Source organism: Suncus etruscus, chromosome 18 (genome assembly GCF_024139225.1).
Source record: "Suncus etruscus isolate mSunEtr1 chromosome 18, mSunEtr1.pri.cur, whole genome shotgun sequence".
Taxonomy (NCBI): Eukaryota; Metazoa; Chordata; class Mammalia; order Eulipotyphla; family Soricidae; genus Suncus; species Suncus etruscus.
The window spans coordinates 5,867,353-5,880,898 of record NC_064865.1 but is presented as its reverse complement, the minus strand read 5'-3'; the positions used below and the strand labels follow the sequence as shown (position 1 = coordinate 5,880,898).

The 13,546-nt window shown below is 34.8% G+C and overlaps 1 protein-coding gene across 3 annotated transcripts in view; it reads left to right on the top strand.

Annotated features, from left to right (window-relative positions):
• The window catches only part of RCAN2 (regulator of calcineurin 2), a 313,585-nt gene that overhangs the window by 222,460 nt on the left and 77,579 nt on the right, over positions 1 to 13,546 (top strand). The gene's annotated exons all lie outside the window — the stretch shown is intronic.

Sequence of the window (13,546 nt, the reverse complement as noted above, 5' to 3'; positions counted from 1 at the left end):
CACCTGAGCGTCACCGGGTATGGCTCAAAAACCAAAAAAAAAAAAAAAAAGAGACCCTAGTGAGCTTCCTCATCCCATCTGACCTGTGAGGATAAAGCTAGAACATGAACTAGGACGTTAACTGTTAAAAGACATTCCATCTTCTAGTGCAATCATAGTGGACTTCTCAATCTTCAGAGCTGTGGGACGTAGTTTCTGTTATTAATCAGACACTCAGACTAAGATATTTTGTTATGAAAGCCCAAACAGACTAAAAAAATTGCTCTTTTAAATTAACTTTTTAAAGAGAAGCCACCAGCTGTGTATTTACTAGCATAAGAAAGAATCTCTTGGCCTGTGAGAATATTAAGATTTAGCAAAATGAGGAAAAGTATTTGAATTAGTATAATTCCTGGCTGTGCTACATTGTAAAAACCGAGTGGAGAGAAAAAGTTAAAATCAGTAATGTAAGGCAGACTCTGGGATTGGAATGTCTGGTTTGCAGGATCCTGTGCTCACTGCTGCTTCTAGCACAGCAGCATAATGTTTAATTTGTTGACTGGTATTGAATTGCTGACTTGATGTTATAGTCCTACTATTGAGTGACATCTCTGACATTCACATAGAATTAATTCAATCCAAAAATAGGAATAAATGTCATCCACATTGGGGAAACATGTGAAATATCTTACATAATGAAGAAAATGAACATTATGCATTATTTCATTATTTTAGTATTTTTACTCCCTTGCAAGAAGATAATTGCATTTTAGGAACCATGATATCAGTGTCAAGGACTTGGTCATTAAGCAGCAGGATGGACGTTGTTGTGCAACTTCCATACTTTAAGGATTCCCTTTTGGTGAGTTGGACTATAAGTAATAGTTGATTATAGCTTTCCAGCCAACCCAACTTCAGTCCAACTTTTCACCTTCACTTTTCTTATCTTGGTTCTTCTTTGGGGAGGAAGTTCTGAAATCAAATTATTCTTTTTCCCTTTGTTATTCTTTTCTGTTATTGTTGGGGGTTTGCATACCTTGCAGTAGTCATGGTTTACTCTTGGCTCTGTGATCAGGAATTATTGCTATCTGGGCTCAGAGGACCATATGTGGTGCTGGGGATCAAACCTAGGTCAGAGGCATCAAGACAAGTGCCCCAACCACTGTTTTCTCTCTGCACCTTTCTCTAGATTCTTTTTTCCTATCTTTCTTTAAAATATTGTAGAACTCCCAAGAACTATGTGCAACTTATTTTCACAGAAAACTAGTGATTTTCACAGAAAACTAGAATTTATTCCTTATTTTAATTCCATTTTAGCAGGAAGTCTGCCTACTGCTCTCTGTGCTACATATTCTTTATAAATAGCATAAGTGAAAAGAATGGATTTTGCATATCAACTCATATAATAGTATACTATATAGTATATCAACTCATATAATACTATATTTGATGTCCACTAAGTAATTGGATCATAGTGATAAATGTAAGATGCTCTGACAGGTTTAAACTTAATTTTGTCTTCAAAGAATCTGAAAAAACTGTTTGTTCTATTTGTCTGCCTATTAATAATCTTGATTCTTTTTTTCTTTTCATATTACAAATTTTCTTTGTAGCTGGTTTTACTGTTGCCAGACTATATAATATGTCAATATCGTCTCTTGTGCATCAATGGGCAAGTAAAAAAAGTGGTTGTATAAAACCTATCCACCAGTCCAGCACTAGAAAGTTGAGCTCTTTTTTAATTGTTTCTTTTCAAAACTAACTTCACTTTTCCTGTTTCCTCTGAAATGACAAGAGGTGTCATCTTCTTATCCCTAAACCTTCTGAAGCCCATGCTGGGCCAATCAGTGTCTACAGCTCTTATTGCTCTGAAATCCTTTTCTTACACAATTGGAGTCTGCCCCACTGGGGAGCCTGCTGCAGTGAGATAGTGACAGGTTCTGCAGAGCCATGTTACTTTAGGATCAGGTCTTGGAACAGAATGAAGAGAACTTAAAAGTTGTGTAAGCCATTATCAAAAAGTCCCATTGGAGGGTTCAGAAATAAGAAAAAAAAAAGCATTTTCAGTGTAAGGAAAGAAAATAAAGAGGGATTTAAAAGTCCTTTTGTGTAAAGGCATCAGAATAAAATGGCAAGAGGCAGGATCTGACCTCTTCAAGGCCAGCGTTGAATCGTCTCTGTGTGACTGACTAGTGTGTTCACTCCAGTAAAGGCAGAAACTGACAGCAGAGAAGATGTCGCTGTGACAGAGTGCGTGCCCCTCATGTATGAGTCCCTGAATGTGATGATGCACATTGGAAAAACAAAACAAAACACGGCAAACCAAAAACTAGCAGTGGGAAAGAATTGGAAGAAATTGTTTATTTAAGATTGTATAAGAATTTAGCTCATTTTTAGTGAAAAAATATTTTTCTAGTTAAATATAACCTTTAATTCTTTTTTTTTTTTTTTTGGTTTTGGTTTTGGTTTTTGGGCCACACCCAGTGGTGCTCAGGGGTTACTCCTGGCTGTCTGCTCAGAAATAGCTCCTGGCAGGCACGGGGGACCATATGGGACACCAGGATTCGAACCAACCACCTTTGGTCCTGGATTGGCTGCTTGCAAGGCAAACGCCGCTGTGCTATCTCTCCCAGCCCACCTTTAATTATTTTATTTTGGAGGGTTTAACTTGTTTTGACCGATTACTAGGTCTAGTCCAGGCATGATATAATTGACAATGAACCTATCTCAAAAAATAACACACAGGACAAGAGAGATAGTTCATCAGATAAGGTTTTTTGCTTTGCACCTAAAAGACCACCGTTCAATCCCCAGCACCAGGTATGGTCTCCAAGCAGTTCCAGGAGTTCACTATCCCTCAGCATAAAGCCAGGATAAGTTCTGAGCACATGATTCCTCTCCAAAAAGTTAAATAAAAGATAATTTAAAATGTAAAAGTGGCATTTGTTCACACTATATGTTATTAAACCTTCAGAACATGATGAAGAAAATAAAAATTTTCCATTCTTTCCAAACTCAGCTAGAACTGTTGTTAAATTGATGCATTTCATCGAGTAATAAAAAGGCGTGCATACTTTTTCTAATTTCTGTTGGGAGCGTGCTCCCAACATAACGTTTTATTGTTTTGTTTATTCACACAACACATAATGCATTATTAAATATCATTAAAATTATTTTTAAATCAAATTTAATGATCACCTCATAGTGTGGAAAATAAAGCCCAATTCAGTCATTCTCCTATTGTGGAGAATTTGGAATATCTCCAAATTTTTGTCATTTTAATAACAATAAGTGTTTGTACTTGAATCTTTAGGTCTCATTATTTCCCTGAGATCAATGAATTGTTAGAAGTAGAATTATATTTTTAATGTTTCTACATATTTCATCAAATTGCTTCCCAGAAAAGAAGCAACAAATTATTCCTGCTCTAGACTGACTGTCTTACTTATGCTTGCCAGAATTGTATATTCACATTTAGTAAAACTTTTTATAATTCAAAATTGAAAATGAAATATCAACATTTTTAAATGAAACTGAATATATCCATGTATATATTCTCTTGTGTTTATTATCTAAATCTATTTCTTATTCTCTGAATTGCCTAATCATGTTTTTTTAGGTTTTTGTTCATTTAATAATGTTGTTGTTTTTATTACCATTATTCACTTACAAAAATAAGCAGCCTGAAATTCAACCTTTTTTTCAAAAGCTTTTATTGTTTTAGAGAATTTTCAAGGTAAAGTTGAAACTCCCTGGTTTGGCACACAATGGCCCTTACGAAGTTGCCTTTGATTTATTTTGCCTTTGCTGCACAAAGATGCAAACAGTTGCACCAGCAGCTATGCAGTGCTCTTTCAGTTATCAGAGTAACAGTTTTGTTCTTTGTGCTTCAATTCTTTTCAACATGCCTTATTTTTTTTTTGTCTCCCTAAATCGCCATTTCCACCTGCCACCTATTTTTCCCTCGTAAACACCCACTATCATTTCTACTCTCCAAGGACTTATTTCTGAGGGAAGGAACTGTTCTTGATTGATTAATCTGAACAGTGTGTCTGTCTTCTATGGTCTTATAGCTTTCTGGACAAACCTTCTGATAAACCTCTTTACACTGTATGATCTTTTCTGTTCACAGAGAGGACAGGCATTTTGTTTCTACCTTCTCAGGTAATAATACCTAAAGATATTAAGCAATAAAATTTGAAGAGACAAAAAGAAAAATAAATAAATAAATGAGGTGTTTATTATAAATCTAAAAAGTATTGCATTTGCCCTGGAAATTTTGTGACATCTTTAATTTACCTTTTTAGTATTATATTAATATTTTATTTTTATAATACATTTTCTGACTCACAATCTAACTCTATAGAAGTCTGATTTTACTGACTTATTAAACTCTCTTAATAGAGATGCAATCTTCCTGACATAGTAAGATTATATTATAAATCTAGTGCCTATACTAACCCATTATTTTAAAAGGTACTTTACCTTTTAATTATATTTAAAATTATGTTAAAAGGTAACCCTTTCGCATGTGCTTTATTATATATAACATTCATTTAATACAGAGCACAAAAAAGTGGAAACTATAAGTTTATATAATTATCATAACATTTGTTTACTGAGTTTAATTATAAGGAAAGCCTGGTGAGATACTAAGAGAATAGAGAATTAAGTAGCATTATAGATAGATGAATAAAAGGTCTAAAGCTTACTTGTTGAGTAATATAAATTTGGAAGAGAGAAATTTATCTGTTGTTTGTCTTTTTGGAATATTATACCAAAATAGCATAAATTAGATGGTTCATGAGCAAATCTCTATTTCTTATGGTTCTATAGGTTAAGAAGTCCAAGACCAAAATTTGATAACAGAAAGAAAAGTACATTTTTATATTTAGTCATATTTTCTTTGTAACCTCACATAACACAAAACTAGGAAGTTCTCTGACAACTGTTTCATTAAACACTATGCTCAGTAATGAAAGTTTTACATCAATCCCAATGCTCCTATCCTAATAACACACATGCATTTGATTTCAACATCAACTTTTTAGTGTAAAAAATTCTCTGATTATAGTCATATTTTATCTAAGAATATTTCTGTCGCCGAAGAGATAGCATGGAGGTAAGGCGTTTGTCTTGCATGCAGAAGGATGGTGGTTCGAATCTCAGCATCCCATATGGTCCCCCCACGCCTGCCAGGAGTGATTTCTGAGCCTAGAACCAGGAGTAACCCCTGAGCACTACCAGGTGTGACCGAAAAAACAAACAAACAAACAAAAACAAAACAAACAAACAAGAATATTTCTGTACTATTTTAGCAAACCATTTAAGATTCAGTTGAATTAGAGGCTAAAATAACAATAATACTTATTTAAAGGGGAAATTGACAAAAATCTTGCTCTTAAATTAGGACAAAACTAAACAAAATAAGCAATGCCAACAGCAACAACAACAACAACACAACATGATAACTTTAGAGGAGTTTTTAAGAAATAAACAAAAGGCCTCATAAATATACCAATTATAAGTCTTATTTCATCTTTAGATCCCTTTCATACCCTCTTCTCCCATTTCTAGACCTTGAAAAGCTGCCTTTCACTTTCCCACTTGGACTCATGAAAGGAACCTCAGCATGTCTATTAGTAACTGTACACAAGTATTAATCATTCTTACTCTTCTGTATATCATTTGTGCATAAGAGATTGTGAGAAATATTTTCTCTGTGGGACTGTGCACAGAAGACTGTGAGAAAATAGTTATTATATATTAGTATTTACACTAATATATAAAACAGAATATTATAGTAGTACAAAGGTATATATAGTACATAGTAATAAAGTAGTATAATACCAATTTAATAATTCCAATATCCATGAGTTTTAATAAGGATTCTAAATTTTACCCATAAACTTTGCTATTTTCTGAGTATTAGTGCTTAGTTTGCTATTTTCTGAGTATTAGTGCTTAGACCTATCACCATAGTCTTGCTATTATATTTCCACTTACACTGACTGCGTAAAATATAATTCTTTCAGGCCTATGTCTTATAATATTAGTCATATATTTTTCAACAGTGCCAGTTAATTTGACAGTATCCTATTAAAACTGCCTTACTGACTCATGTCTCTCTATGTTTTTCCTGGATTTGTGAGATGGATGTATTGACTTTCTTATTATTTGAGACACAATGATTTGCTGAAAATTTAAATTGATCTGAAACAATAATTCAGATCAAATTTAAGTGTGACTGTGACAATTAAGGGGAAGATAAATAGTCAAAATTAATGTTCAAATTTTGCAGAGATGAACAAAAGAATGATGAATAAGAGAAAATGAGATGAACTTGGTACTGAACAAAATAAACCAAGATAGGAGAGGTTCTTTCTGTAAGCTTCATCCCAACTAGTTTTTGTAGTTTTGTTTTTCTCATTATTCCATATCTCAGCACTGATTTAGAATGCCTATTTCATAAATATCATGATGGTTAATTCCATCTACAAAATTAGAATGTCTTTCTTAGGTTTCATTCATTTGTGATTTTAAATTTTCCTCATACTCCAAGAGGACCTAAAATTATGCTTTGTGGTACAGAATTTTTTTAAGATTTATGGTGATGGCAGAAATATTTTGTACACATTATTTAATAATTTAACATTTATTAATAATATAAGCAATCATATATGGAACATTTGCTTTGTTGTAGATCTCTGGATTTATTTACTTATTTCTTTTTTGTTGTTGATATTTTTTGTTAATTTTATTTTTTGATATCTTTATTTAAGCACCTTGGTTATAAATATGATTGTAGTTGGGTTTCAGTCATGCAAAGAACACCCCCTTCACCTGTTGCAACATTCCCATCACCAATGTCCCAAATCTCTCTCCTCCCCACCCTACCCACACCTGTACTCGAGACAGGCTTTCTACTTCCCTCATTCATTTACATTTTTATGATAATTCTCAGTGTAGTTATTTCTCTAACTGGACTCATCACTCTTTGTGGTGAGCTTCATGTCAGGAGCTGGACCTTCCAGCCCTCCTCTCTTTTGTCTCTGAGAATTTTTGGAAAAGTGTTTTTTTATAAGCACTATAAAGAGAGACCTAAAAATGTGGTTTCTTTTGTAACATGAAGTGTATGTTTTAGACATAACAAGTCCTAAATAATTGGCAGCTCAGACTCAGTGGTTTTGCTTAGTGATATTCAAGTATCCTGGCAGCAAACCTGGCAATGCTTCATATGTGGCTTCTTCTCTGATCATAAGTGACTGATTTCTGTTTCTTCTGTTTTCTAGCAGAGAAGGAAAAACATTAAGTAAAAGACAACCGAGGTGTTTTTTTTTTTAATGAAGTTGAGGAGATGAATGCACTTCTTAGATTTTTTTTTTATTCCTAAATAATGACCCAAATTTAGCCATATACTATACTTATTGTAAAGAAAAGGAGGAAATACAATATTTAAATAACATTCAAACCCTGGTCATATAGCATTGTGTTCATTTAATTTGCTTTTAATATTTCTAGGTTAGAGAGACTATAGAAGGAGAATAAATTCAATTAATACCTGCATATTCCACCAGATATTCCCTGTTTGAATTCCTGACTAGGAAGTGTTTCTTAGCAACAATAAAACTTCAGTGCTAAAAAATTGTCACCATATTTGTTTATTTCTATTAACTGATTAATTGATTGTTTCAATTGATTGGTTTTTGTTGTATCTTCATATGTCTTTTATCAGATATGCAGGTTCTACCTGCCACAGATCCTTATAACTGAACTTGAGCAGAGAAAGGAACACCAAGGAGCAGACTTGACTATATTTTTATTGGTTGTGAGAAAGTCTCAAAAACATTTTTATCTACAAACAAGAGTTAGACTCCACTATCCTGTTTCTTATGAAACAGGAGCAGTTTAGTGAACAAGAAGAGAAAAACCATTATATTCTCAAGTTGGGTTGTATTTTAATATTTGAAGGCCATTTTCAAATTAAATGTCTTTTTTGATTATTGTATTAATTTGGTGGAAGAAGGGGGAATGGATATTAATTACATAATTAAATTTAAACTTAATAATTACAGTTGGTTTTCAGAAGTCTCAAGTATTCCTGGAGTTTCCCATCTAGGAAAAAAATACAGACCACTAAACCAGGTCCCATTTCACTATTTAGCTTTATAATTTGGCTGGATCTAAATTTATGACAGTGAAAGTCTCTATGTATCCGAAGGATCATGAATATTTTACTTCTGTGAATTTCCATCAGAAAAGTTAAGTAAAAAGGAAATTTATTGTGGAAATCATGCCTCTGATCCTGAAATCACAGGCAGAGTAATTCTACCAGCTTTATTTAATATAGAAGATATGTGTGTTGGAGGACGGGGAAGAAAAGTTTATATACAAAGTATGTGCTTTTTTTGAGAACACAATAATGTCTGCATAACTAAACAGAAATTGAAGGGTGATTTATCATTCTTGAAGAGTTAAATGAAAACCTACTTGTGTCTTGATGCCTGCAAAGTAAGAGAAACTTGTTGTAGCTAATAGTAAAGTCATTTTTAGAGTAATTTAGAAGCCTTGATGCTGAGTACATTTTCATCTGTTACCCTCCATTTAAGAGAAAAGGTTTTCTTTTTTGGGGAGTGGGGTCTACAGAAAGAACCTCCTTCAAGTCCCACTATAACTTAATAAAAGACTATCAACTATTTCTTAGAGACCATGAGGAAGAATTTGGTTATTATTCTAAATAAATTATTATCCTAAAGTACAGTTCCTAAATGCTTAGGGGTGTCTATACTTCATCACTTCGACAAAGAAACTGTTGAGGTGCTTTCTAGATTTCCAGGAGTCCAATATGTTTTTAGTTTTCTCAAAAATTATGCTAGTTTTGATGTACCAGTCTGGAGGCTTTATCTTGGTTTTAGTAAAATAAAATTTTATAAATTATGCTTCTCCTTTCAATAATATATGTTCTGCTGTTTGTCCTTGGAAATTCTACTATTGTGTAAAGATACTAAATATGTGGAGAAACATATCCTTATTTTACCAGCAGCAAGAAGAGATTCTTGGTATATCATATTTGTTTACAATTTTACTGTTTTTAATATCATTTCATTTAGCAGTATTGTCACATATTCACTTTAATCCTCACCAGTATCAGGCAAGAAATTAATTTACCTCATTTTACAAATTGCAAGAAATTCAAATAGTATTGTTAGGGTCAAAAATTTGTTTATGTGATAGCCTAAAACTGAGAAAGCAAGAGTTCAAATATATCTACCTCCAGTACTACCTCTAGAAAAATATTTTTAAAATTTTTATTTTAAAATTATTTATTTTGGGGGCCAGAGAGATAGCATGGAGGTAGAGCATTTGCCTTGCATGCAGAAGGACAGTGGTTCGAACCCGGAATCCCATATGGTCCCCTGAGCTTGCCAGGAGTGATTTCTGAGTGTAGAGTCAGAAGTAATCCCTGAGTGCTGCCGGGTGTGACCCCTCAAAAAAAATTATTTATTTTGGGATGTGAAGTGACAACTAGCAGTGCTCAGTATTTTTTCCCAGCTCTCTGCTCAGGGTTTATGACTACTGGTATTTAGAAAACAGTATGCGGCACCATATATGAATAAGCTACATGTAAGTTGATTGCCTACCCCGTGGTAAATTTCTCCTGGAATAAATTTTTAATATTCAGATTTAGGATGTGATTATCTTTGAGTGGATAGAAAAATTTTACCAAAATAAATATTATTTGGTATTTACTAACATCTTTTTTCTCTAATCTAACCCTCAATTTGTCTTCATCAGAAGCAAATGGAATTATTAGAATTAGAACATGTCAAATAGGATCTGTGAATTGTTAGTAGCTTTCCTATATGATTCTTTTATTGCCAGACAAATTTACTAGGAACAAAACAAGTATTTTTTAAGTCTGATCTTGGGTCACTAGCAACACATGACTTAGAATGTAAAATGCAGATACCCATGGTCCAGAGTGATAGTACTGCCAGTAAGGTGCTTGCCAGTTCCATTGTATATGGTTCCTCAAGCTCTTCCAGGAGTAATCCCTGAGAACAGAATCTGTGTAAACTTTGAGCACAGCAGGTGTGACCATCAACCCCCCTCAATAATGTGTGTATATACATATGTATATATATATATATATATATATATATATACAGAGCTCACGATCTACTTATATTTTTAGATATATACTTACTAGGTTCAAAATATCCTAAGCATGATTATAAACAGACAGATAAGATTCACTATAGAGTTTCAATCACATGAATATATATGTGTTTATAAAGGTCTTTCTTATTGAACTAATAAATATTTAAGAAAACATGGCAAACACATATTGATCAATGAATGGATACCATGACAAAGAGTATAGTCAAATTCTGTGAGGCAAAGAATCTGATTTCAGTGTGGATAGATAAGAGAAAAATCAATTGATCTTATCTCATGCATCAGTAAACTTACGGAGAATGAATGTGTTGGAATGCCTCCTAAAAGACTAGCATTTAGTACTTTTCTCAGTCCCTATAATTTACAAGGATGGCAGTGGCCTATCTTTCCTTTTTTTTTTTTTTTTAAGTAAACTGCAGTAAAAATATTCCATTAGCTATTCAGAGCCTGGAGCAGGTAGCTAATACTGAAGAAGTGTAGGCTGTGGACTCATATGAGCACCGGCTTTCTCTACCTGGATGACTCAGCCGCATTCTGCCTCTGAGCTTTGCGTCATTCATGAGTCAGGCTCCTCCCCCATCAAAAATGCAATTGCTCTATACCCTAGAGCTTTAGGGCTATTCAGGAATAGTCAAAATGCTAATGTCAGTGTTTTCTTTACCACATGTCTGCTGAAAAAGATAAAGCTCTGATTTATCAAATCTGACTTATTAAATTTTACTAAAATCGATTCTTTTTCTTTCCTTTACCATGTTTGAAGACTAAACTTACAAATCACTCTTTTCTAAGCAGTTGTAATATATTCTCTACATCTTGATCAGTAGAAAAATTTGCTTTTTTTATTTGTTTTCATTTGGTGATCAAAACCAATGATGCTTAGGCCTTACTCCTAGCTATTTGCTCAGGGATCACTTCTGGCAATGTTTAAGGGATAGTATGTAGTACCAGGGATTAGATTAGTCAGTGCATGCAAGCCAAGCACCAAAGGTCCTACAATGCTTTCCAACCTAAGGGAATCTGGGTCAAAGCATTTTCCGCTATAAGAGTTCCAGTGTAAGGGCCAGAGAGATAGCATGGAGGTAAGGCGTTTGCCTTGCATGCAGAAGGACGGGTGGTTCAAATCCCAGCATCCCATATGGTCCCCCGAGCCTGCCAGGAGCGATTTCTGAGTATAGAGCCAGGAGTAACCCCCAAGAGATGCCGGGTGTGACCCCCCATTAAAAACAAAAACAAAAAAAAAGAGTTCCAGTGTAGGAGTTCCATTCAGCCAAGACTCACTATCCTTACTTCATCAGGCCCTTAACTAAAATTTCCAACATTTATTATAAATAAATAATACATAATTATTTTACAGTTTAGAAGTTTTACAATGCTAATCCTAAATAATTCAATCTCACTTATTTTCATCACATCCAGCCCTCCTAAGATTTTTAGTCAATCACTTAATTCCCCCTAAATAATTCAAATTAGAATTAATTGTCCTTTGGGATATATAGGTAATTTTTTCCATTAAAACACAAAACACATAGTTTTTTTGTGTGTGTTTTTGTCTTTAATTTTTATTTTGACCAAAGTGGATTACAAATCTTTCACAGTAATTTTTTAGGTACATAGTGACATTGAATCAGGGGCATTCCCACCACCAGTGTTGTCCTCCCTCCGCCCTGTTCCCACCATGCGTCCCATATCTCTCTCCTTTACCCCCCCCGGGCTGCTAGTATGAGTGGTCCCCTCTGTGTCTAGCTTGTTGTGGATTGGGTATCGATTATATTGTTGTTGGCTTTGGATTTGGTGTTTAAGAGATTAGATTGGCTAAAAGGCTTATTAGAACCTCTTCCGAAAACAGCTATAGTCATTTCAAGTGCTATATATTTCCTACAGACTTTGGGTAAACTCTCTTCTCCCATCACCATCATCACTGATATTGTTAGATAACCATCACTAATCCCACCACTATTATCACTAGCAGCATCTTTAGCATGGCCACCACCGCTCTCATCACAATCACTACCAATAGCACTAAAATCATCCACCATCCTTTCTCCTATCTTTGGCCTTACAATCACCATTGCTACCATAATATCACCACCTAGAAGATCATAATGAATATCTATATGTGACTGCTTCCACCACTGTTATCACCACCGCATTATAACCATCACCACTGTTACCAGACTTCCCGTCACTACTATCATCACCATTCTTACCACAAGCACCATCATTAGCACCATGTTCTCCACCTGTACCGCCAACACCATTCTCACTATTGCTACCAACCTTCATGACTACCATTACCACACTGACATTACTACCCCTATTACCATGCTCAGCATCATCAACTCTAATACAAGTACCTCTTTCTTTCGGGATCACTTCATTAGTATTACTACCTCTGTAACCAGATTTTTTAAAGTCTAGAGAGTGTCTTCTGGACTCTGGTTTTTGCATTCTATTAGCTTGGGAAAACTTCCGGCTGTGATTAATTCATTTTCTGGTTTGTTATTTCAAGATCTGAATCGCTTACTATAGTTTTTACAACAAGAAGTGTCAGAATGGGGGCCATAGAGATAATATGGAGATAGGGCATTTGCCTTGCATGCAGGATGGTGGTTCGAATCCCAGCATCCCATATGGTTCTCCAAGCCATCCTGGAGCGATTTCTGAGCGTAGAGCCAGGAATAACCCCTGGGCACTGCCAAAACAAACAAACGAACAAACTAAGAAGTATCAAATTTACTGCTCAAGATTTTATTAACTATGTTGCTTTATCCCTCAAAATTATTTATTTTTTGCGGTGGGGTTAGGATCACACCTGGCGATGCTCAGGGGTTACTCCTGGCTATGCGTTCAGAAATTGCTCCTAAATTGGGGAGCCATATGGGATGCCAAGGGATCGAATGACTGTCTGTCCTAGGTCAGCTGCATGCAAGGCAAACGCCCTACTGCTGCACCACTGCTCCAGCCCCTTATCCCTTAAAATTCAAATAATTCAAGATATTTCTCAATTATGTAAAAACCAAAAAAAGCATTTTCTAAAGGAAAATGACATCAAAACCAAGTTTATCAGAACATAATATATCAAATGTATAAAAGTTTGGGGATCAGAGTAATAGCACAAGCAGGTAGTGTATTTGCCTTGCACATGGCCATCCCAGGACTGACCCAGGTTCGATCCCCAGCAAACCATACTGTCCCTGAACCTTCTAGCAGCAATTTCTGAACACAGATTAACCCCTTGAGTAACTCCTCAACACTGCCAAGTTTGTTCCAAAAAAGAAAAAGTAACATCTGGGGCTGGAAAGATAGCACAGAAGGTAAAGCACTTGCATTGTGCGTGGTTATCCTGGGCTCAATTCCAAACATCCCATATGGTTCTCTGAGCACTAAC